We start from the raw sequence: 25,552 nt of genomic DNA on the forward strand, positions 1-25,552 counted from the left end.
TATTGAACACTGTCAATATAAATGTAACAGCAAATGGATCTAGGTTTGCTATGCGCAACGATATAGAAGTTTGTCACACCCATAGTATGCCAAAGAGAGAACAAAATGAGTCAGATATTCAGTATGCAGGAGATATTGGAAATATCTTCATCACAAATATTGAAGACAGGGATAAAAGTCCAGACATAAATCTTTCGCATTTGAACCATTTGATAAAAGGGGAAGTAGAGAAATTAATTCGGAACTACCAGCCAAAAAGAAATGCAAACGCACGAAAAGCATGAAAATTATATTGAGCGACGAAATACCTGTGTATCAGCACCCGAGACGTTTAGCCCTTTGTGATCAGGAAATCGTTGATAAACAAATTCAAGAATGGCTAGCAGAGAAAATAATTAAAACCAGTACTTCTGAGTACGCGTCTCCAGCTGTCTTAGTCTCGAAAAAGAATGTTCAAAAGCGTTTATGCTGTGACTACAGAAAGTTAATCGAAAAGAAGGATGTTTTTTTGAGAGTTGCTCGTTGGGCTATGTATCTTCAAGATTTTGATTATGTTATCGTACACCGATCAGGTACTCAAATGAGGCACGTCGTTTTGCATGTTTTATGCTTGTTGAGGACACTATTAAACATTGATTAAAAGCTGCTCAGTTGCAAGATGAGTGGAGGCAGTAAGGACGCTAGTCGAAAAGGAATGTTATAAAGACTTCTATATAGAGAACGAGATTCTCTTTAAAGACCCTAATTGTGAGTTGATTGTAGTGCCTTCGGCAATGGAGCATGAGATTATTAGACTTGCACATTGGGTCACTTTTCCGTCAAGAAAACGCAAGATTTGATCGAGAAATCATACTATATTCCCGAATTAAGAGATAAGGTTATTCGTGTGGTACATAGTTGTGTGGACTGTATCGTTATTAACGCAAAGGCTGGCAAAAGAGAGAGATATCTAACTTCAATAGAAAAGGGTGACAAAAGACTTTGTTTTTACCATATTGATCACGTCGTACCAATGGAACTTACGAATAAACGGTATAATTACTTGTTGGTTATTATAGACAGTTTTTTAAGTACGTTTGGTTGTGTACCACTAGGGGCTCAGGCGTAGATGAAGTGATACGGTGTTTAGAAGTTCAAGCAACAAATTTTGGGAACCCAGTACGATTGATATCTGATAGAGGCGCGGCTTTTACATCGCATATTTTCTAAAGGTATTGCGAGGATCACGACATCGTGCATTTATTGATTACCACCGGAGTACCGCGAGGAAATGGGCAGGTTGAAAGGGTTCACAATATTGTTATTCCAATGCTAGCTAAAATGAGTTTAGATAATCCAGTTTCATGGTATAAATACGTTGGGAAAGTTCAGCAAATCATCAGCGATACGGCACCTAGAGGTACTAAGATAGCTCCTTTTAAGATCCTAACCGGTATTGACATGCGTAGATCAGAGGATATAAACCTTAAAGAACTACTCGATGATCTTCTAATCGAAGAACTAGCAGAACACAGAAAGAAAATACGAATGGAGGCAGTTGAAAATATAAAACAAATTCAGGAGGAGAACAAGAAGTCAGCTAATCTAAAGAGAAAAGAGGGAAAACGATTCAAAATAAATGATTTGGTTGCTATTAAGCGTACCCAATATGGCGTTGGTCTGAAACTTAAAGGAAAGTATTTAGGACCCTATAAAGTAACGGCAATTAAAAATCATGGAAGATATGAAGTAGAGAAAGTTGGGCAGGCGGAAGGGCCTAATAGGACATCAACTGCATCGGAATATATGAAATTGTGGGGACCGTCATTCGGGTCGAATGTACAGTCAGGAGGGCCGAATGTGGGAAATGGCCTTGAGAGAGAGCAATCCAAAGTGATAGAAGAGAAGAGACAAACGCGTAGTGGCCGAACATTCTAGTAGTAGTAGAGAGAGCAGGGCATAGGATCATTATATGGGTTGAGAGAGAGCTTGTTAAAGAGGCCTTGGATGGAAATGTGCCAAAGTTGTCCCTATTTTAAAACAAAATAAACCCGTCAAGTTGCTCTCTTCCTACAGACCTATTATTCTTTTGTCGGCAATCAGTAAAATCCTGGAGAAGGTTAAAAAGAAAAACTTTATAATTTTGTTGAAACTAATAATATCCTCCCGAGTCATCAGTTTGGCTTTAGAAGCGAACATAATACTGTTCAACCCCTTTGTAGGATTAAAAAAATCATTAAGGAAAATTTTCTCAGCTCTATGTCAACTGGAATGGTACTGCTTGATATAAAAGCCGCCTTCGATTCAGTATGGCACGATGGACTAATCCACAAAATGTTTTGTTTCAACTTTCCCCCCGCGGTTATAAAGATAGTTCAAAGTTATCTAGAAAGCAGATCTTACGTCGTATATCTAGGATATGCTTCATCCACAGCAGTTAATATCTCAGCAGGCTGCCCCCAAGGCTCATGTCTATCGCCTATACTATATAATATATATACCTCTGATCTCCCAATATTACCCAATTGTACCACCTCGGTGTTTGCGGATGACACAGCAATCCTTTGTGGGTGAATTCTTTCTGCAGATATAACTAGAAACCTCCAAGCAGCATATGAGTCCCTAGATATATATTTCTCCCAATGGAAAATTTTAGTCTGCCCAGGAAAGACTAAGGCAATATTTTTCACAAAAAAGCGAAAAGATATCTTCGTGCCAACAACTGATATCAGATTGGGCATGGAATATATAAAGTGGGCACCAAATGTCAGATACCTGGGTATTACACTGGACAAAAGACTTACCTTCAAGGACCATATATCCAATACAAACAAAAAACTCAAACATATAGTCCGTACGCTATATCCGTTCATAAATAGAAACTCGAGACTTAATATAGAAAACAAAATGTTTTTGTTTAGGTCAATTTTCCAAGCAGTAACTTTTTACGGTGTTCCAGTATGGTCAGATATAGCCAAATGTCACATAAGCCAATTGCAAATCAGCCAGAATAAAGTCTTGAAGATTATCTTAATTCTCTCGTGGCATCATTCTATGATTGACCTACATTGTCGAGCCAATGCTGAATTGGTGGATTTTAGATTATTGCGATTAACGCAAAATTTCATAACCAAGTGTCATGATTCAACATATACGCATATACATAAATAATCTGGCATAGCCATTTAGGTGTAGTCTTCGTGTTTAATTTAGCTTGTAATAAATTTCCTTGGGGTTTTTCTACTTCTTTGTCTTTTTTTCCCCTATTACTTATTGTTAGTTATGTCATCGCATACGCCATATGTCATGTAAATATGTCAATAAACACCTATGTAGAATGGCCTAGTTCATAGTCTAAACTCTTAAAATATTGATATAGAAATATTATATAAGATACCATTCACAAACAAACAATCTGTATTTATAACAAAGCGTGAAATAAAATTGAATTGAATTGAAAATATATCATAATTTGTTTGCTTTCTTGTTTTGCTGAATAATATTTGCATAGTCAAAAAGGAAACGCTTTTTTTTTGTTGTTGGTTAGCAGCATCAAATTTCTCTCCAATGCAGATTAATTATAGCAAGTATTTATATACTCCATTAGAGAATAGTTTTTCCTTGCAGAGTCCTTGTAGGTCCTTTAGGGTCCTGTCACGGTCGCCATGTAAAGACCGGGTTCCACTTAGATAATAAATTAAGTAGTCGAACACGTCAGTGTCGCTTTGTGGTAATATTCCAATTGATTTTTATTCGGAAAATAATCTTTTGCTTAGCCTAATTGTACACCGAGGTGGTACAATTGGGTAATATTGGGAGATCAGAGGTATATATATTATATAGTATAGGCGATAGACATGAGCCTTGGGGGCAGCCTGCTGAGATATTAACTGCTGTGGATGAAGCATATCCTAGATATACGACGTAAGATCTGCTTTCTAGATAACTTTGAACTATCTTTATAACCGCGGGGGGAAAGTTGAAACAAAACATTTTGTGGATTAGTCCATCGTGCCATACTGAATCGAAGGCGGCTTTTATATCAAGCAGTACCATTCCAGTTGACATAGAGCTGAGAAAATTTTCCTTAATGATTTTTTTAATCCTACAAAGGGGTTGAACAGTATTATGTTCGCTTCTAAAGCCAAACTGATGACTCGGGAGGATATTATTAGTTTCAACAAAATTATAAAGTTTTTCTTTTTAACCTTCTCCAGGATTTTACTGATTGCCGACAAAAGAATAATAGGTCTGTAGGAAGAGAGCAGTCGAGAGTGTCAGTACATACATATTGTTGGAGCGCTTGCATCAAAGTGCTTGGTCAGCGTTCACACGCATGTTACGTTTGTGCATACATTGCTTATGTGAATATACATATATACATATATATATATAAATGCACATACATATATGATCACGCTTAGTTATATATTTCTGTGAATATGTTTATGTGCATACATCAATATATACATATAAACATATTTAAGTGCACAAATATATTTTAATGCGTATATGTGTAATTGTTTATACTTGCAACATAGTGTTACAAGTTGAGCTCATTGTTTGTATGAATATACTACAATCTGTTGTTCGTTGATGGCCGAGTCAGAAGCGTCACAGGTTAAACTGAGTTTTACGTCTGGTGACGGATGTGATAAAAGTGTTGCATTAGCCGTGCTTTGCTTACAGTTTTCAAATGTAGCTCTGAGAAATTCAGTCAATGGCGCTTGCATGCCTGACTCATGTTGAAGGCATTTCCGATAGTAGTTGATCACACCCAAAAAACAAACAAGTTGGCATATTGTTTCAGGTCTTGGATAGTTAAGGATAGCATTTATCCGATCAGTTGGCGGCTTAATTCCACAATCGTTGATTGTGTATCCAAGTAAGTTTACTAAGGTAAATACTTAGACCATGGTTTTGGAGAATTTAAAAAACCGTGCGAAGATGTTCTTTATGCTCTTCCAAAGAGTTTGACATGATGAGAATGTCGTCGATGTAGCAGAATACAAAAATATTGTCCACGAATCTTTGAAAGGTTTGGGTTGCATTTTTTAAGAGTTGCATTTTGGAAGAGTCCAAAAGGCGTGCATACAGCTGTCTTATGGACGTCGCTTGGCTCCATGGGGATCTGATAGTAAGCTTTTACCAAAGCGAACCCTGAAAAAACTTTTTTCCCACATAGTTGATCGGTTGATCTTATTGAGTTTGGTTTTCGATAATCGCCACAGGCTCCCCAACCTCCATCCCTTTTTAATGACCAATTGAAGTCGGCTTGACTATGGACTTTTCGGCGGACGACAAATTTATTGTTGAAATAGAAGATTAAATTCCTGTTCCGCTGAGGCTAGCTTAACACCCGATAGGCGACCAGGCCGATCCGCAACAGATCTATCGAGCGTTTTGATGACATAAGAGACGTCGTTATGGACATTAGTTTTTATTGACGGTTTGGTTATGTCAATAAACTCTTAAAGGATATTTGGATACTTGACTGGGTATTGTTGATATGGAATGTTCTTGCGTTGCAGCTAAGCATCCAGGCGTTGAAAGACCTGTGATTGAATCAATTAGAAGTTTATTTGCCAAATCAATTGATGCGTTGATAAAGAGCCAGGTGAAACTGCGGTGTAGGCCAAGATTGAGCTCTGCAACGTATTGGCCGTACGTGTTCATGATTGATTGATTGGCAGCATATAAAATGAGGTTGCAAGGTTTGGTTTTTTGCTTGAAGAATGATCGTGAAACAACAGAAATCTCAGACCCTGAGTCAATGAGAAAACGTATGTTGGAGACACGATCAGTAATGTGTAGGCGTGGTTCGATACTGGAGCTATGTTGTGGTTTGCGATCGCTGGTGTTGGGAGTGCTGTCGCCGACCAGCCCTTTTGATGACAGCTTTATTAGTTTGACGACTAGAAATGTACACATGGTGAACGACATTTTTTGTCATCATCCCTAAATTTCAGATGGTAGAAACATTGTTTGGATTGTTGTACCTCCGTTTTTTTAGGTTACTCCATTGATCGATCAAGTGATGCGCTCCGTGAGCGAGACTGAGCATCATGTTTGGTCATCGAAACTGTTTCAGCTCCTTTTGAAGATTCTCGAACTTTATTTTGTGCAAACGTATGCTCTCTATAACATCTGAAGTTGAATCGCTAGGCCTGACAGTACAAAAAGCATTCTTGGGTTCCACTAAATAAAACGCTGTCAGCATTGGACGTATTAACTGAGGCATCTCTGCAAGAAAAAGTGTGAGAATTATGCTTTCACTTGGTGGATCTGGGGCAAGGCGTCGCATGTTTGCCAGAATTTCGGATGTTTTTAATCCAGATGTTCCACCTCCTTGAAGCAGAAGTCGTAACTTTCATTTAGACGATTCGGCGAATTTCTCAAGAAGACGATTCTTGATGGCGAGATATCGATCCGTCGCACGTTGTCGTTAATCCAAATATTCTACAGCAATGATTATTTCCTCGTCCAGATGCACTGTCATCAGATAGAATTTATCTGTGTCGTCGTCAACGTTGCGAATCGTGGCAAGCGCATTAGCGCACGTTGGCCGGGTGCCGCATTATTTGTGGTGGCGTTGCTAGTTGCATGTAGAAGTTCCAATTCTATGATAGTCTGATAGATGAATTCAGACTTTGATATTTATGTGCCTTTTGGTAGGCAGGAGCGGCTTAACAAACCTCCCTGGTTCTCTCGAGAGTTATCCAATTTGAAAAATGTGAAGACTCGATATTATAAGAAGTTTCAAAAAACACGTCGTTCATCAAATTACGCTCTGCATACAGTCGCTCTTTCAAAATAAATGCTTTGTACACAATGTTATAAAAATTATCTTCAGCGCTGTAAACTTCAGTTTTCTTCTGACCCTAAACAATTTTATAATTTATAATTCTAAACGTAAGACCTCTGTGCACCCATCTTTTTTGTCCTTTCAAAATGGAAAAGCTAACACTGATCAGGCAATTGCCACTATGTTTGCAAGTTTTTTCAAAGAAACTTATTCCTCAACGGAACATCGAGCAAGTCCGTATCCTTTTTATTTAAGAAAGGCTAATTGTATTTTTAATCCAGTAATCGATTAAAGTTCTCTTCTTAGCGAACTTAAACTAGTTAAACCTGTTTATTCTCCGGGGCTAGATGATCTACCTGGATGTGTAATCAGGTTCTGTGCAAACGCATTATGTAAACCCATTTAAAAATTGTTAAATTGTTCGATTAAACCGTTGGATTGTGGTTGATAGGCAGTAGTATGAATCTGTTTGGTGCCGATGAGTTGTGCGAGTTCCTTGAAAATAGCGGATTTAAACTGCGAACCTTGATCTGTTGAAATTGTTTTGGGCGTTCCGAAACGTGATATCCACTGGGAGTAGAAGGTATTTGCTATTGTCTCTGCAGTGATGTCGGTGAGAGCGACAGCTTCAGGCCATCGTGAAAATCGGTCGATCATCGTTAGGCAGTAGCGAAAGTTCTGAAACTATTGCATTACTATGATGTCCAAGTGTACGTAATCGAATCTGCCATCTTCTCTGATAATGCCTGATTGTGTTTGTTGATTTTCACACTCCGACAAGGGAGGCAGTTTCGACACCATTCGGTGCTGTTCATTGATGGCTAAACGAACTTCTGACGAATTTGTGTTAATATTGCCAGACCACTTCGATGCGATAAACTATAAAAGAATAAGATTTGGTAACATACGGTCGGTTACATTGTTGTCGAATTTAATACTTTTTAGATTTCGCGATGAATTTCCTTTTAGCAATTCCATGCAAAAATTGGAAGAGTCCAAAACGCGTGCAGACAGCTGTCTTATGGACATCGCTTGGCCCCATGGGGATCTGATAGTAAGCTTTTACCAAATCGAGCGTTGAAAAAACTTTTTTCCCACATAGTTCATCGGTGAAATCGTTGATATGAACAATACGATAATGACCAGGAACCCTTATTGAGTTTGGTTTGCGATAATCGCCATAGGCTCCTTAACCTCCATCCTTTTTAATGACCAACTGAAGTCGGCTTGACTATGGACTTTTCGGAGGACGACAAATTTATTGTTTAATTAGAAGATTAAATTCCTGTTTCGCTGAGGCTAGCTTATCACCCGATAGGCGACCAGGCTGATCCGCAACAGATCTATCGAGCGTTTTGATGACATGAGAGACGTCGTTATGGACATTAGTTTTTATTGACGGTTTGGTTATGTCAATAAACGCTTAAAGGATTTTTGGATACTTGACTGGGTCTTCTACTGTTGATATGGAATGTTGTTGTGTTGCAGCTAAGCATCCAGGCGTTGAAAGTCCTGTGATAGAATCAATTAGAAGTTTATTTGCCAAATCAATGATTAATTCTTTTTTGGTTAGAAAGTCAGCTCCAATGATGGCTACTTGGACATCTGCGTTGATAAAGAGCCAGGTGAAACTGCGGTGTAGGCCAAGATTGAGCTCTGCAACGTATTGGCCGTACGTGTTCATGATTGATTGATTGGCAGCATATAAATTGAGGTTGCAAGGTTTGGTTTTTTGCTTGAAGAATGATCGTGGAACAACAGAAATCTCAGACCCTGAGTCAATGAGAAAACGTGTGTTGGAGACACGATCAGTAATGTGTAGGCGTGGTTCGATACTGGAGCTATGTTGTGGTTTGCGATTGCTGGTGTTGGGAGTGCTGTCGCCGACCAGCCCTTTTGACGATAGCTTTATTAGTTTGACGACTGGAAATGTACACATGGAAAACGACATTTTTTGGCATCATCCCTAAATTTCAGATGGTAGAAACAATGTCTGGGTTGTTGTTCCTCCGTTTTTTTAGGTTACTGCGCAACGTGAGCGAGACTGAGCATCATGTTTGGTGATCGAAACTGTTTCAGCTCCTTTTGAAGATTCTCGAACTTTATTTTGTGCAAACGTATGCTCTTTATAACATCTGAAGTTGAATCGCTAAGCCTGACAGGACAAAACGAATAAAACGATTTGTTTCTCACTGCTTCGATCATTTTGTCTGCTACTATGGCAAGCTTATCTAAGTTGGTCTCCTCCCCCACTGTCAGCATTGGACGTATTGACTGAGGCATCTCTGCAAGAAAAAGTGTGAGAATTATGCTTTCACTTGGTGGATCTGGGGCAAGGCGTCGCATGTTTGCCAGAATTTCGGATGTTTTTAATCCAGATGTCCCACCTCCGTGAAGCAGAAGTCGTAACTTTCATTTAGACGATTCGGCGAATTTCTCAAGAAGACGATTCCTGATGGCGAGATATTTGTCTGTCGCACGTTGTCGTTAATCCAAATATTGTACAGCAATGATTATTTCCTCGTCCAGATGCACTGTCATCAGATAGAATTTATCTGTGTCGTCGTCAACGTTGCGAATCGTGGCAAGCGCATTAGCGCACGTTGGCCGGGTGCCGCATTATTTGTGGTGGCGTTGATAGTTGCATGTAGAAGTTCCAATTCTATGATAGTCTGATAGATGAATTCAGACTTTGATATTTATGTGCCTTTTGGTAGGCAGTAGCGGCTTAACAAACCTCCCTGGTTCTCTCGAGAGTTATCCAATTTGAAAAATGTGAAGACTCGATATTATAAGTTTCAAAAAACACGTCGTTCATCAAATTACGCTCTGCATACAGTCGCTCTTTCAAAATACATGCTTAATACACAATGCTATAAAAATTATCTTCAGCGCTGTAAACTTCAGTTTTCGTCTGACCCTAAACAATTTTATAATTTATAATTCTAAACGTAAGACCTCTGTGCACCCATCTTTTTTGTCCTTTCAAAATGGAAAAGCTAACACTGATCAGGCAAATGCCACTATGTTTGCAAGTTTTTTCAAAGCAACTTATTCCTCAACGGAACATCGAGCAAATCCGTATCCTTTTTATTTAAGAAAGGCTAATTGTGTTTTTAATCCAGTAATCGATTAAAGTTCTCTTCTTAGCGAACTTAAACTAGTTAAACCTGTTTATTCTCCGGGGCTAGATGATCTACCTGGATGTGTAATCCGGTTCTGTGCAAACGCATTATGTAAACCCATTTAAAAATTGTTAAATTGTTCGATTAAACCGTTGGATTGTGGTTGATAGGCAGTAGTATGAATCTGTTTGGTGCCGATAAGTTGTGCGAGTTCCTTGAAAATAGCGGATTTAAACTGCGAACCTTGATCTGTTGAAATTGTTTTGGGCGTTCCGAAACGTGATATCCACAGTGATGTCGGTGAGAGCGACAGCTTCAGGCCATCGTGAAAATCGGTCGATCATCGTTAGGCAGTAGCGAAAGTTCTGAAACTATTGCATTACTATGATGTCCAAGTGTACGTAATCGAATCTGCCATCTTCTCTGATAATGCCTGATTGTGTTTGCTGATTTTCGCACTCCGACAAGGGAGGCAGTTTCGACACCATTCGGTGCTGTTCACTGATGGCTAATCGAACTTCTGACGAATTTGTGTTAATATTGCCCGACCACTTGGATGCGATGAACTATGAAAATTTTATAGCGTTGAGATTTAGGTACATACGGTCGGTTACATTGTTGTCGAATTTAATGCTTTTTAGATTTAGCGATGAATTTCCTTTTAGCAATTCCGATAATTCAAGGTCTGTAGCCTGTGCCTCTTCGATTTCAGCCAAGTTTACTGAAGTGGGCATCCGAATGGCACACAATCTTGACAACGCATCTGCGATAATTTTATATTCTCCTTTTATGTGCAGAATTGTCGTGGAAAACTGCGATACACGACGAGGCGATGCTTTTTCAGGTTTTTGATTGAAGGCATAAACAAGCGGTCCTGATGATAAAGAATCGTGTGTCTACCAGTATTTAATTGCCTCGTAGACTGCTAAGAGTTCTCTATCGTACGTGCTGTAATTTCGTTCCGCGATGCTGAGTTTTTTGGAGAAAAAACCTAGTGGGTTCCAGATGTCATCTATCTGTTGTTCGAGGGTCGCGTTGATGGCTGAGTCAGAAGCGTCACAGGTTAAACTGAGTTTTGCGTCTGGTGACAGGTGTGATAAAAGTGTTGCATTAGCCATGCTTTGCTTACAGATCTTTCGTTGGTCATTCTTCTTTACATCTCTGAGAAATTCAGTCAATTGTCCATGATTCTTTGAAAGGTTTGGGTTGCATTTTTTAACCCAAAGGGCATGTACAAAAATTTGGAAGAGTCCAAAACGCGTGCAGACAGCTGTCTAATGAACGTCGCTGAAAGTAAGCTTTTACCAAATCGAGCGTTGAAAAAACTTTTTTCCCACATAGTTCATCGGTGAAATCGTTGATATGAACGATACGATAATGACCAGAAACCCTTATTGAGTTTGGTTTCCGATAATCGCCACAGGCTCCTTAACCTCCATCCTTTTTAATGACCAACTGAAGTCGGCTTGACTATGGACTTTTCGGAGGTCGACGAATTTATTGTTTAATTAGAAGATTAAATTCCTGTTTCGCTGAGGCTAGCTTATCACCCGATAGGCGACCAGGCCGATCCGCAACAGATCTATCGAGCGTTTTGATGACATGAGAGACGTCGTTATGGACATTAGTTTTTATTGACGCTTTGGTTATTTCAATAAACTATTAAAGGATTTTTGGATACTTGACTGGGTCTTCTACTGTTGATATGGAATGTTGTTGCGTTGCAGCTAAGCATCCAGGCGTTGAAAGACCTGTGATAGAATCAATTAGAAGTTTATTTGCCAAATCAATGATTAATTCGTTTTTGGTTAGAAAGTCAGTTTCAATGATGGCTACTTGGACATCTGCGTTGATAAAGAGCCAGGTGAAACTGCGGTGTAGGCCAAGATTGAGCTCTGCAACGTATTGGCCGTACGTGTTCATGATTGATTGATTGGCAGCATATAAAATGAGGTTGCAAGGTTTGGTTTTTTGCTTGAAGAATGATCGTGGAACAACAGAAATCTCAGACCCTGAGTCAATGAGAAAACGTATGTTGGAGACACGATCAGTAATGTGTAGGCGTGGTTCGATACTGGAGCAATGTTGTGGTTTGCGATCGCTGGTGTTGGGAGTGCTGTCGTCGACCAGCCCTTTTGATGACAGCTTTATTAGTTTGACGACTAGAAATGTACACATGGTGAACGACATTTTTTGGCATCATCCCTAAATTTCAGATGGTAGAAACAATGTTTGGATTGTTGTACCTCCGTTTTTTTAGGTTACTCCATTGATCGGCCACGTGATGCGCTACGTGAGCGAGACTGAGCATCATGTTTGGTGATCGAAACTCTTTCAGCTCCTTTTGAAGATTCTCGAAGTTTATTTTGAGCAAACTTATACTCTCTATAAAATCTGAAGTTGAATCGCTAGGCCTGACAGCACAAAGCGAATAAAACGATTTGATTCCCACTGCTTCGATCATTTTGTCTGCTACTATGGCAAGCTTATCTAAGTTGGTCTCCTCCCAAACTGTCAGCATTGGACGTATTTACTGAGGCATCTCTGCAAGAAAAAGTGTGAGAATTATGCTTTCACTTGGTGGATCTGGGGCAAGGCGCCGCATGTTTGCCAGAATTTCGGATGTTTTTAATCCAGATGTCCCACCTCCGTGAAGCAGAAGTCGTAACTTTCATTTAGACGATTCGGCGAATTTCTCAAGAAGACGATTCTTGATGGCGAGATATTTGTCTGTCGCACGGTGTCATTAGTCCAAATATTCTACAGCAATGATTATTTCCTCGTCCACATGGACTGTGATCATTAGCGCACGTTGGCCGGGTGCCGCATTATTTGTGGTTGCGTTGCTAGTTGCATGTAGAAGTTCTAATTCTATGATAGTCTGAATTCACACTTTGATATTTCTGTGCCTCTTGGTAGGCAGCAACGGCTTAACTAACCTCCCTGGTTCTCTCGAGAATTATCCAATTTGAAAATTGTGAAGACTCGATATTATAAGAAGTTTCAAAAAACACGTCGTTCATCAAATTACGCTCTGTATACAGTCGCTCGTTCAAAATGCATGCTTAATACACAATGCTATAAAAATTATCTTCAGCGCTGTAAACTTCAGTTTTCTTCTGACCCTAAACAATTTTATAATTTATAATTCTAAACGTAAGACCTCTGTGCACCTATCTTTTTTGTCCTTTCAAAGTGAAAAAGCTAACACTGATCAGGCAATTGTCAATATGCTTGCAAGTTTTTTCAGAGCAACTTATTCCTCAGCGGAATATCGAGCAAATCCGTATCCTTTTTATTTAAGAAAGGCTAATTGTATTTTTAATCCAGTAATCGATTAAAGTTCTCTTCTTAGCGAACTTAAACTAGTTAAACCTGTTTATTCTCCGGGGCTAGATGATCTACCTTGATGTGTAATCAGGTTCTGTGCAAACGTATTATGTAAACCCATTTAAAAATTGTTAAACAAAAGTTTTGTCCAAGGTGTGCCGTCGTTGCACATTAATGCGGCTTTTAGGGATCTATGCCATCGTTCGATTAAACCGTTGGATTGTGGTTGATAGGCAGTGGTATGAATCTGTTTGGTGCCGATGAGTTGTGCGAGTTCCTTGAAAATAGCTGATTCAAACTGATATCCCCTGGGCGTAAAAGGTATGTGCTATTGTCTCTGCAGTGATGTCGGTGAGAGCGACAGCTTCAGGCCATCGTGAAAATCGGTCGATCATCGTTAGGCAGTAGCGAAAGTTCTGAAACTATTGCATTACTATGATGTCCAAGTGTACGTAATCGAATCTGCCATCATCTCTGATAATGCCTGATTGTGTTTATTGATTTTCGCACGCCGACAAGCGAGGCAGTTTCGGCACCATTCGGTGATATTTTTGTTCATTGATGGCTAAACGAACTTCTGACGAATTTGTTTTAATATTGCGCGACCACTTGGAAGCGATAAACTATGAAAGAATGCGAAAATTTTGTAACGATGAGAGTTAGGTACATATGGTCGGTTACATTGTTGTCGAATTTAATGGATTTTAGATTTAGCGATGAATTGTCCTTTAGCAATTCCGATAATTGAAGATGTGTGGCTCTTCGATTTCAGCCAAGTTTACTGAAGTGGGCATTCGAATGGCACACAATCTTGACAAGGCATCTGCGACAATGTTATGTTTTCCTTTTATGTGCAGAATTGTCGTGGAAAACTGCGATATATGACGAATTCATAAACAAGCGGCTAATGATCAGTCTTGATGATAAAGATTCGTGTCTCTACCAGGTGTTTAAAGTATTTAATAGCCTCGTAGACGGCTAATAGTTCTCTATCGTACGTGCTGTAATTTCGTTCCGCGATGCTGAGTTTTTTTGTGAAAAAACCTAGTGGCATCTGTTGTTCGAGCGTCGCGTTAGTGGCCGAGTCAGAAGCGTTCCAGGTTAAACTGAGTTTTGCGTCTGGTGACAGGTGTGATAAAAGTGTTGCATTAGCCATGCTTTGCTTACAGATCCTTCGTTGGTCATTCTTCTTTACATCTCTGAGAAATTCAGTCAATTGTCCATGATTCTTTGAAAGGTTTGGGTTGCATTTTTTAACCCAAAGGGCATGTACAAAAATTTGGAAGAGTCCAAAACGCGTGCAGACAGCTGTCTAATGGACGTCGCTTGGCTCCATGGGGATCTGATAGTAAGCTTTTACCAAATCGAGCGTTGAAAAAACTTTTTTCCCACATAGTTCATCGGTGAAATCGTTGATATGAACGATACGATAATGACCAGAAACCCTTATTGAGTTTGGTTTCCGATAATCGCCACAGGCTCCTTGACCTCCATCCTTTTTAATGACCAACTGAAGTCGGCTTGACTATGGACTTTTCGGAGGACGACGAATTTATTGTTTAATTAGAAGATTAAATTCATGTTTCGCTGAGGCTAGCTTATCACCCGATAGGCGACCAGGCCGATCCGCAACAGATCTATCGAGCGTTTTGATGACATGAGAGACGTCGTTATGGACATTAGTTTTTATTGACGCTTTGGTTATTTCAATAAACTATTAAAGGATTTTTGGATACTTGACTGGGTCTTCTACTGTTGATATGGAATGTTGTTGCGTTGCAGCTAAGCATCCAGGCGTTGAAAGACCTGTGATAGAATCAATTAGAAGTTTATTTGCCAAATCAATGATTATTTCGTTTTTGGTTAGAAAGTCAGCTCCAATGATGGCTACTTGGACATCTGCGTTGATAAAGAGCCAGGTGAAACTGCGGTGTAGGCCAAGATTGAGCTCTGCAACGTATTGGCCGTATGTGTTCATGATTGATTGATTGGCAGCATATAAAATGAGGTTGCAAGGTTTGGTTTTTTGCTTGAAGAATGATCGTGGAACAACACAAATCTCAGACCCTGAGTCAATGAGAAAACGTATGTTGGGAGACACGATCAGTAATGTGTAGGCGTGGTTCGATACTGGAGCAATGTTGTGGTTTGCGATCGCTGGTGTTGGGAGTGCTGTCGCCGACCAGCCCTTTTGACGATAGCTTTATTAGTTTGACGACTGGAAATGTACACATGGAGAACGACATTTTTTGGCATCATCCCTAAATTTCAGATAGTAGAAACAATGTTTGGGTTGTTGTTCCTCCGTTTTTTTAGGTTACTGCGCAACGTGAGCGAGACTGAGCATCATGTTTGGTGATCGAAACTGTTTCAGCTCCTTTTGAAGATTCTCGAACTTTATTTTGTGCAAACGTATGCTCTCTATAACATCTGAAGTTGAATCGCTAGGCCTGACAGCACAAAGCGAATAAAACGATTTGTTTCTCACTGCTTCGATCATTTTGTCTGCTACTATGGCAAGCTTATCTAAGTTGGTCCCCCCACTGTCAGCATTGGACGTATTGTCTGAGGCATCTCTGCAAGAAAAAGTGTGCGAATTATGCTTTCACTTGGTGGATCTGGGGCAAGGCGTCGCATGTTTGCCAGAATTTCGGATGTTTTTAATCCAGATGTCCCACCTCCGTGAAGCAGAAGTCGTAACTTTCATTTAGACGATTCGGCGAATTTCTCAAGAAGACGATTCTTGATGGCGAGATATTTGTCTGTCGCACGGTGTCGTTAATCCAAATATTCTACAGCAATGATTATTTCCTCGTCCACATGGACTGTGATCATTAGCGCACGTTGGCCGGGTGCCGCATTATTTGTGGTGGCGTTGCTAGTTGCATGTAGAATTTCTAATTCTATGATAGTCTGAATTCACACTTTGATATTTGTGTGCCTCTTGGTAGGCAGCAACGGCTTAACTAACCTCCCTGGTTCTCTCGAGAATTATCCAATTTGAAAAATGTGAAGACTCGATATTATAAGAAGTTTCAAAAAACACGTCGTTCATCAAATTACGCTCTGTATACAGTCGCTCGTTCAAAATGCATGCTTAATACACAATGCTATAAAAATTATCTTCAGCGCTGTAAACTTCAGTTTTCTTCTGACCCTAAACAATTTTATAATTTATAATTCTAAACGTAAGACCTCTGCACCTATCTTTTTTGTCCTTTAAAAATGAAAAAGCTAACACTGATCAGGCAATTGTCAATATGCTTGCAATATTTTTCAGAGCAACTTATTCCTCTACGGAATATCGAGCAAATCCGTATCCTTTTTATTTAAGAAAGGCTAATTGTATTTTTAATCCAGTAATCGATTAAAGTTCTCTTCTTAGCGAACTTAAACTAGTTAAACCTGTTTATTCTCCGGGGCTAGATGATCTACCTTGATGTGTAATCAGGTTCTGTGCAAACGCATTATGGAAACCCATTTAAAAATTGTTAAACAAAAGTTTTGTCCAAGGTGTGCCGTCGTTGCACATTAATGCGGCTTTTAGGGATCTATGCCATCGTTCGATTAAACCGTTGGATTGTGGTTGATAGGCAGTGGTATGAATCTGTTTGGTGCCGATGAGTTGTGCGAGTTTCTTGAAAATAGCGGATTCAAACTGCGAACCTTGATCTGTTGAAATTGTCTTGGGCGTTCCGAAACGTGATATCCTCTGGGCGTAGAAGGTATTTGCTATTGTCTCTGCAGTGATGTCGGTGAGAGCGACAGCTTCAGGCCATCGTGAAAATCGGTCGATCATCGTTAGGCAGTAGCGAAAGTTCTGAAACTATTGCATTACTATGATGTCCAAGTGTACGTAATCGAATCTGCCATCTTCTCTGATAATGCCTGATTGTGTTTGCTGATTTTCGCACTCCGACAAGGGAGGCAGTTTCGACACCATTCGGTGCTGTTCATTGATGGCTAATCGAACTTCTGACGAATTTGTGTTAATATTGCCCGACCACTTGGATGCGATGAACTATGAAAATTTTATAGCGTTGAGATTTAGGTACATACGGTCGGTTACATTGTTGTCGAATTTAATGCTTTTTAGATTTAGCGATGAATTTCCTTTTAGCAATTCCGATAATTCAAGGTCTGTTGCCTGTGCCTCTTCGATTTCAGCCAGGTTTACTGAAGTAGGCATCCGAATGGCACACAATCTTGACAACGCATCTGCGACAATGTTATATTTTCCTTTTATGTGCAGAATTGTCGTGGAAAACTGCGATACATGACGAAGCGATGCTTTTTTAGGTTTTTGATTGAAGGCATAAACAAGCGGCTAATGATCAGTCCTGATAATAAAGATTCTTGCCTCTACCGGGTGTTTAAAGTATATAATTGCCTCGTAGACTGCTAAGAGTTCTCTATCGTCATAGGCTAAACTGAGTTTTGCGTCTGGTGACTGATGTGATAAAAGTGTTGCATTAGCCATGCTTTGCTTAGAGATTTCAAAGGTAGCAATGAGTGTCGATGTCCATTCGATCCTTCGTTGGTCGTTCTTCTTCACATCTCTGAAAAAATCAGTCAACGGAGCTTGCATGCCTGACGCATGTTGAAGGCTTTTCCGATAGTAATTGATCACACCCAAAAACCGAACAAGTTGGCATATTGTTTCAGGTCTTGGATAGTTAAGGATAGCATTTATCCGATCAGTTGGCGGCCTTATTCCACAATCGTTGATTGTGTATCCAAAAAAGTTTACTTAGGTAAATACTTAGACCATAGTAATGGAGAATTTAGTAAACCGTGCGAAGATGTTCTTTATGCTCTTCCAAAGAGTTTGACATGATGAGTGTGTCGTCGGTATAACAGAATACAAAGTTAACGCCACGAAATATATTGTCCATGAATCTTTGAAATGTTTGGGTTGCATTTTTTAACCCAAATTGCATGTACAAAAATTGGAAGAGTCCAAAAAGCGTGCAGACAGTGGTCTTATGGACGTCGGTTGGCTCCATGGGGAGCCGATAGTAAGCTTTTACCAAATTGAGCTCTGAAAAAACTTTTTTCCCACATAGTTCATCGGTGAAATCGTTGATATGAGCGATACGATAATGACCAGGAACCCTTATTGAGTTTGGTTTCCGATAATCGCCACAGGCTCCCCAACCTCCATCCTTTTTAATGACCAATTGAAGTCGGCTTGACTATGGACTTTTAAGCGGAAATTCCTGTTTCGCTGAGGCTAGCTTATCACCCGATAGGCGACCAGGCCGATCCGCAACAGATCTATCGAGCGTTTTGATGACATGAGAGACGTCGTTATGGACATTAGTTTTTATTGACGGTTTGGTTATGTCAATAAACTATTAAAGGATTTTCGGATACTTGCCTGGGTCTTCTACTGTTGATATGGAATGTTGTCACGTTGCAGCTAAGCATTCAGGCGTTGAAAGACCTGTAATAAAATCAATGAGAAGTTTATTTGCCGAATTAATGATTAATTCGTTTTTGGTTAGAAAGTCAGCTCCAATGATGGCTACTTGGAGATCTGCGTTGAGAAAGGGCCAGGGGAAACTGCGGCGTAGGCCAAGATTGAGCTCTGCAACGTATTGGCCGTACGTGTTCATGATTGATTTATTGGCAGCATATAAAATGAGGTTGCAAGGTTTGGTTTTTTGCTTGAAGAATGATTGTGGAACAACAGAAATGTCAGACCCTGAGTCAATGAGAAAACGTATGTTGGAGACACGATCAGTAATGTGTATGCGTGGTTCGATACTGGAGCTGTTGGCCAATTTCTCGGCCATAATTGTAATCTGCTACTCGTTGGATTCGATGAATCAAAACTTCCCTTGCCACAATCAGATTAGACGACGTTAGTAGTTTTCCATTTATTTTTGCGTCGCATTCGAGTTCTCTTGGTACAGTAAATTCTTCAATTCTTATATGCTACGAGAGAGAGTAATACAAAGTAAAATGTAAAGGGAAACGCAAGAAGAGAGCCAACAGTGATGCTAGGTTGAACTCTCTTTGAGCTTGCGATATATCGATAGTTTAGCTATTTAACCCAATGGGTAATATTTCAGAATAATTAAATTAATGAATTTAAATTCAGGAGTTCTCCTCCAACAGGAGCTATGTTGTGGTTTGCGATCGCTGGTGTTGGGAGTGCTGTCGCGGACCAGCCCTTTTGACGACAGCTTTATTAGTTTGACGACTGGAAATGTACATATGGTGAACGCCATTTTTTGGCATCACCCCCAAATTTCAGAAGGTAGAAACAATGTTTGGATTGTTGTACCTCCGTTTTTTTTATGTTACTCCATTGATCGGCCACGTGATGCGCTACGTGAGCGAGACTGAGCATCATGTTTGGTGATCGAAACTCTTTCAGCTCCTTTTGAAGATTCTCGAAGTTTATTTTGAGCAAACTTATACTCTCTATAACATCTGAAGTTGAATCGCTAGGCTTGACAGCACAAAGCGAATAAAACGATTTGTTTCCCACTGCTTCGATCATTTTGTCTGCTAGTATGGCAAGCTTATCTAAGTTGGTCTCCTCCCCCACTGTCAGCATTGGACGTATTGACTGAGGCATCTCTGCAAGAAAAAGTGTGAGAATTATGCTTTCACTTGGTGGATCTGGGGTAAGGCGTCGCATGTTTGCCAGAATTTCGGATGTTTTTAATCCAGATGTCCCACCTCCGTGAAGCAGAAGTCGTAACTTTCATTTAGACGTTTCGGCGAATTTCTCAAGAAGATTCTTGATGGCGAGATATTTGTCTGTCGCACGGTGTCGTTAATTCAAATATTCTACAGCAATGATTATTTCCTCGTCCACATGGACTGTGATCATTAGCGCACGTTGGCCGGGTGCCGCATTATTTGTGGTGGCGTTGCTAGTTGCATGTAGAAGTTCTAATTCTATGATAGTCTGAATTCACACTTTGATATTTGTGTGCCTCTTGGTAGGCAGCAACGGCTTAACTAATCTCCCTGGTTCTCTCGAGAATTATCCAATTTGAAAAATGTGAAGACTCGATATTATAAGAAGTTTCAAAAAACCCGTCGTTCTGTATACAGTCGCTCGTTCAAAATGCATGCTTAATACACAATGCTATAAAAATTATCTTCAGCGCTGTAAACTTCAGTTTTCTTCTGACCCTAAACAGTTTTATAATTTATAATTCTAAACGTAAGACCTCTGCACCTATCTTTTTTGTCCTTTAAAAATGAAAAAGCTAACACTGATCAGGCAATTGTCAATATGCTTGCAATATTTTTCAGAGCAACTTATTCCTCAACGGAATATCGAGCAAATCCGTATCCTTTTTATTTAAGAAAGGCTAATTGTATTTTTAATCCAGTAATCGATTAAAGTTCTCTTCTTAGCGAACTTAAACTAGTTAAACCTGTTTATTCTCCGGGGCTAGATGATCTACCTTGATGTGTAATCAGGTTCTGTGCAAACGCATTATGTAAACCCATTTAAAAATTGTTAAACAAAAGTTTTGTCCAAGGTGTGCCGTCGTTGCACATTAATGCGGCTTTTAGGGATCTATGCCATCGTTCGATTAAACCGTTGGATTGTGGTTGCTAGGCAGTAGTATGAATCTGTTTGGTGCCGATGAGTTGTGCGAGTTCCTTGAAAATAGCGGATTTAAACTGCGAACCTTGATTTGTTGAAATTGTTTTGGGCGTTCCGAAACGTGATATCCACTGGGAGTAGAAGGTATTTGCTATTGTCTCTGCAGTGATGTCGGTGAGAGCGACAGCTTCAGGCCATCGTGAAAATCGGTCGATCATCGTTAGGCAGTAGCGAAAGTTCTGAAACTATTGCATTACTATGATGTCCAAGTGTACGTAATCGAATCTGCCATCTTCTCTGATAATGCCTGGTTGTGTTTGTTGATTTTCACACTCCGACAAGGGAGGCAGTTTCGACACCATTCGGTGCTGTTCATTGATGGCTAAACGAACTTCTGACGAATTTGTTTTAATATTGCCAGACCACTTCGATGCGATAAACTATAAAAGAATAAGATTTGGTAACATACGGTCAGTTACATTGTTGTCGATTTTAATACTTTTTAGATTTCGCGATGAATTTCCTTTTAGCTATTCCGATAATTCAAGGTCTGTTGCCTGTGCCTCTTCGATTTCAGCCAAGTTTACTGAAGTAGGCATCTTGACAAGGCATCTGCGACAATGTTATGTTTTCCTTTTATGTGCAGAATTGTCGTGGAAAACTGCGATACATGCGAAGCGATGCTTTTTTAGGTTTTTGATTGAAGGCATAAACAAGCGGCTAATGATCAGTCCTGATAATAAAGATTCTTGCCTCTACCGGGTGCTTAAAGTAATTAATTGCCTCGTAGACTGCTAAGAGTTCTCTATCGTACGTGCTGTAATTTCGCATTTTTTAACCCAAAGGGCATGTACAAAAATTGGAAGAGTACAAAACGCGTGCAGACAGCTGTCTTATGGACATCGCTTGGCTCCATGGGGATCTGATAGTAAGCTTTTACCAAATCGAGCGTTGAAAAAACTTTTTTCCCACATAGTTCATCGGTGAAATCGTTGATATGAACGATACGATAATGACCAGAAACCCTTATTGAGTTTGGTTTCCGATAATCGCCACAGGCTCCTTAACCTCCATCCTTTTTAATGACCAACTGAAGTCGGCTTGACTATGGACTTTTCGGAGGACGACGAATTTATTGTTAAATTAGAAGATTATATTCCTGTTCCGCTGAGGCTAGCTTATCACCCGATAGGCGACCAGGCCGATCCGCAACAGATCTATCGAGCGTTTTGATGACATGAGAGACGTCGTTATGGACATTAGTTTTTATTGACGGTTTGGTTATGTCAATAAACTCTTAAAGGATTTTTGGATACTTGACTGGGTCTTCTACTGTTGATATGGAATGTTGTTGCGTTGCAGCTAAGCATCCAGGCGTTGAAAGACCTGTGATAGAATCAATTAGAAGTTTATTTGCCAAATCAATGATTAATTCGTTTTTGGTTAGAAAGTCAGCTCCAATGATGGCTACTTGGACATCTGAGTTGATAAAGAGCCAGGTGAAACTGCGGTGTAGGCCAAGATTGAGCTCTGCAACGTATTGGCCGTACGTGTTCATGATTGATTGATTGGCAGCATATAAAATGAGGTTGCAAGGTTTGGTTTTTTGCTTGAAGAATGATCGTGGAACAACAGAAATCTCAGACCCTGAGTCAATGAGAAAACGTATGTTGGGAGACACGATCAGTAATGTGTAGGCGTGGTTCGATACTGGAGCAATGTTGTGGTTTGCGATCGCTGGTGTTGGGAGTGCTGTCGCCGACCAGCCCTTTTGACGATAGCTTTATTAGTTTGACGACTGGAAATGTACACATGGAGAACGACATTTTTTGGCATCATCCCTAAATTTCAGATAGTAGAAACAATGTTTGGGTTGTTGTTCCTCCGTTTTTTTAGGTTACTGCGCAACGTGAGCGAGACTGAGCATCATGTTTGGTGATCGAAACTGTTTCAGCTCCTTTTGAAGATTCTCGAACTTTATTTTGAGCAAACATATACTCTCTATAACATCTGAAGTTGAATCGGTAGGCGTCACAGCAAAAATAGCATTATTGGGTTCCACTGAATAACACGATTTGTTTCCCACTGCTTCGATCATTTTGTCTGCTATTATGGCAGGCTTTTCTAAGTTGGTCTCCACCCACACTGTCAGCATTGCGTTTGTCTGTCGCACGTTGTCGTTAATCCAATTCTTCTACAGCAATGATTATTTCCTTGTCCAGATGCACTATGATCAGATAGAATTTATCTGCGTCGTCGTTTACGTTGCGAATCGTGGCAAGCGCATTAGCGCACGTTGGCCGGGTGCCGCATTATTTGTGGTGGCGTTGCTAGTTGCATGTAGAAGTTCCAATTCTATGATAGTCTGAATTCACACTTTGATATTTGTGTGCCTCTTGGTAGGCAGCAACGGCTTAACTAATCTCCCTGGTTCTCTCGAGAATTATCCAATTTGAAAAATGTGAAGACTCGATATTATAAGAAGTTTCAAAAAACCCGTCGTTCTGTATACAGTCGCTCGTTCAAAATGCATGCTTAATACACAATGCTATAAAAATTATCTTCAGCGCTGTAAACTTCAGTTTTCTTCTGACCCTAAACAGTTTTATAATTTATAATTCTAAACGTAAGACCTCTGCACCTATCTTTTTTGTCCTTTAAAAATGAAAAAGCTAACACTGATCAGGCAATTGTCAATATGCTTGCAATATTTTTCAGAGCAACTTATTCCTCAACGGAATATCGAGCAAATCCGTATCCTTTTTATTTAAGAAAGGCTAATTGTATTTTTAATCCAGTAATCGATTAAAGTTCTCTTCTTAGCGAACTTAAACTAGTTAAACCTGTTTATTCTCCGGGGCTAGATGATCTACCTTGATGTGTAATCAGGTTCTGTGCAAACGCATTATGTAAACCCATTTAAAAATTGTTAAACAAAAGTTTTGTCCAAGGTGTGCCGTCGTTGCACATTAATGCGGCTTTTAGGGATCTATGCCATCGTTCGATTAAACCGTTGGATTGTGGTTGCTAGGCAGTAGTATGAATCTGTTTGGTGCCGATGAGTTGTGCGAGTTCCTTGAAAATAGCGGATTTAAACTGCGAACCTTGATTTGTTGAAATTGTTTTGGGCGTTCCGAAACGTGATATCCACTGGGAGTAGAAGGTATTTGCTATTGTCTCTGCAGTGATGTCGGTGAGAGCGACAGCTTCAGGCCATCGTGAAAATCGGTCGATCATCGTTAGGCAGTAGCGAAAGTTCTGAAACTATTGCATTACTATGATGTCCAAGTGTACGTAATCGAATCTGCCATCTTCTCTGATAATGCCTGGTTGTGTTTGTTGATTTTCACACTCCGACAAGGGAGGCAGTTTCGACACCATTCGGTGCTGTTCATTGATGGCTAAACGAACTTCTGACGAATTTGTTTTAATATTGCCAGACCACTTCGATGCGATAAACTATAAAAGAATAAGATTTGGTAACATACGGTCAGTTACATTGTTGTCGATTTTAATACTTTTTAGATTTCGCGATGAATTTCCTTTTAGCTATTCCGATAATTCAAGGTCTGTTGCCTGTGCCTCTTCGATTTCAGCCAAGTTTACTGAAGTAGGCATCTTGACAAGGCATCTGCGACAATGTTATGTTTTCCTTTTATGTGCAGAATTGTCGTGGAAAACTGCGATACATGCGAAGCGATGCTTTTTTAGGTTTTTGATTGAAGGCATAAACAAGCGGCTAATGATCAGTCCTGATAATAAAGATTCTTGCCTCTACCGGGTGCTTAAAGTAATTAATTGCCTCGTAGACTGCTAAGAGTTCTCTATCGTACGTGCTGTAATTTCGCATTTTTTAACCCAAAGGGCATGTACAAAAATTGGAAGAGTACAAAACGCGTGCAGACAGCTGTCTTATGGACATCGCTTGGCTCCATGGGGATCTGATAGTAAGCTTTTACCAAATCGAGCGTTGAAAAAACTTTTTTCCCACATAGTTCATCGGTGAAATCGTTGATATGAACGATACGATAATGACCAGAAACCCTTATTGAGTTTGGTTTCCGATAATCGCCACAGGCTCCTTAACCTCCATCCTTTTTAATGACCAACTGAAGTCGGCTTGACTATGGACTTTTCGGAGGACGACGAATTTATTGTTAAATTAGAAGATTATATTCCTGTTCCGCTGAGGCTAGCTTATCACCCGATAGGCGACCAGGCCGATCCGCAACAGATCTATCGAGCGTTTTGATGACATGAGAGACGTCGTTATGGACATTAGTTTTTATTGACGGTTTGGTTATGTCAATAAACTCTTAAAGGATTTTTGGATACTTGACTGGGTCTTCTACTGTTGATATGGAATGTTGTTGCGTTGCAGCTAAGCATCCAGGCGTTGAAAGACCTGTGATAGAATCAATTAGAAGTTTATTTGCCAAATCAATGATTAATTCGTTTTTGGTTAGAAAGTCAGCTCCAATGATGGCTACTTGGACATCTGAGTTGATAAAGAGCCAGGTGAAACTGCGGTGTAGGCCAAGATTGAGCTCTGCAACGTATTGGCCGTACGTGTTCATGATTGATTGATTGGCAGCATATAAAATGAGGTTGCAAGGTTTGGTTTTTTGCTTGAAGAATGATCGTGGAACAACAGAAATCTCAGACCCTGAGTCAATGAGAAAACGTATGTTGGGAGACACGATCAGTAATGTGTAGGCGTGGTTCGATACTGGA

Source organism: Drosophila willistoni, unplaced genomic scaffold (genome assembly GCF_018902025.1).
Source record: "Drosophila willistoni isolate 14030-0811.24 unplaced genomic scaffold, UCI_dwil_1.1 Seg169, whole genome shotgun sequence".
In the NCBI taxonomy this organism is placed as follows: Eukaryota; Metazoa; Arthropoda; class Insecta; order Diptera; family Drosophilidae; genus Drosophila; species Drosophila willistoni.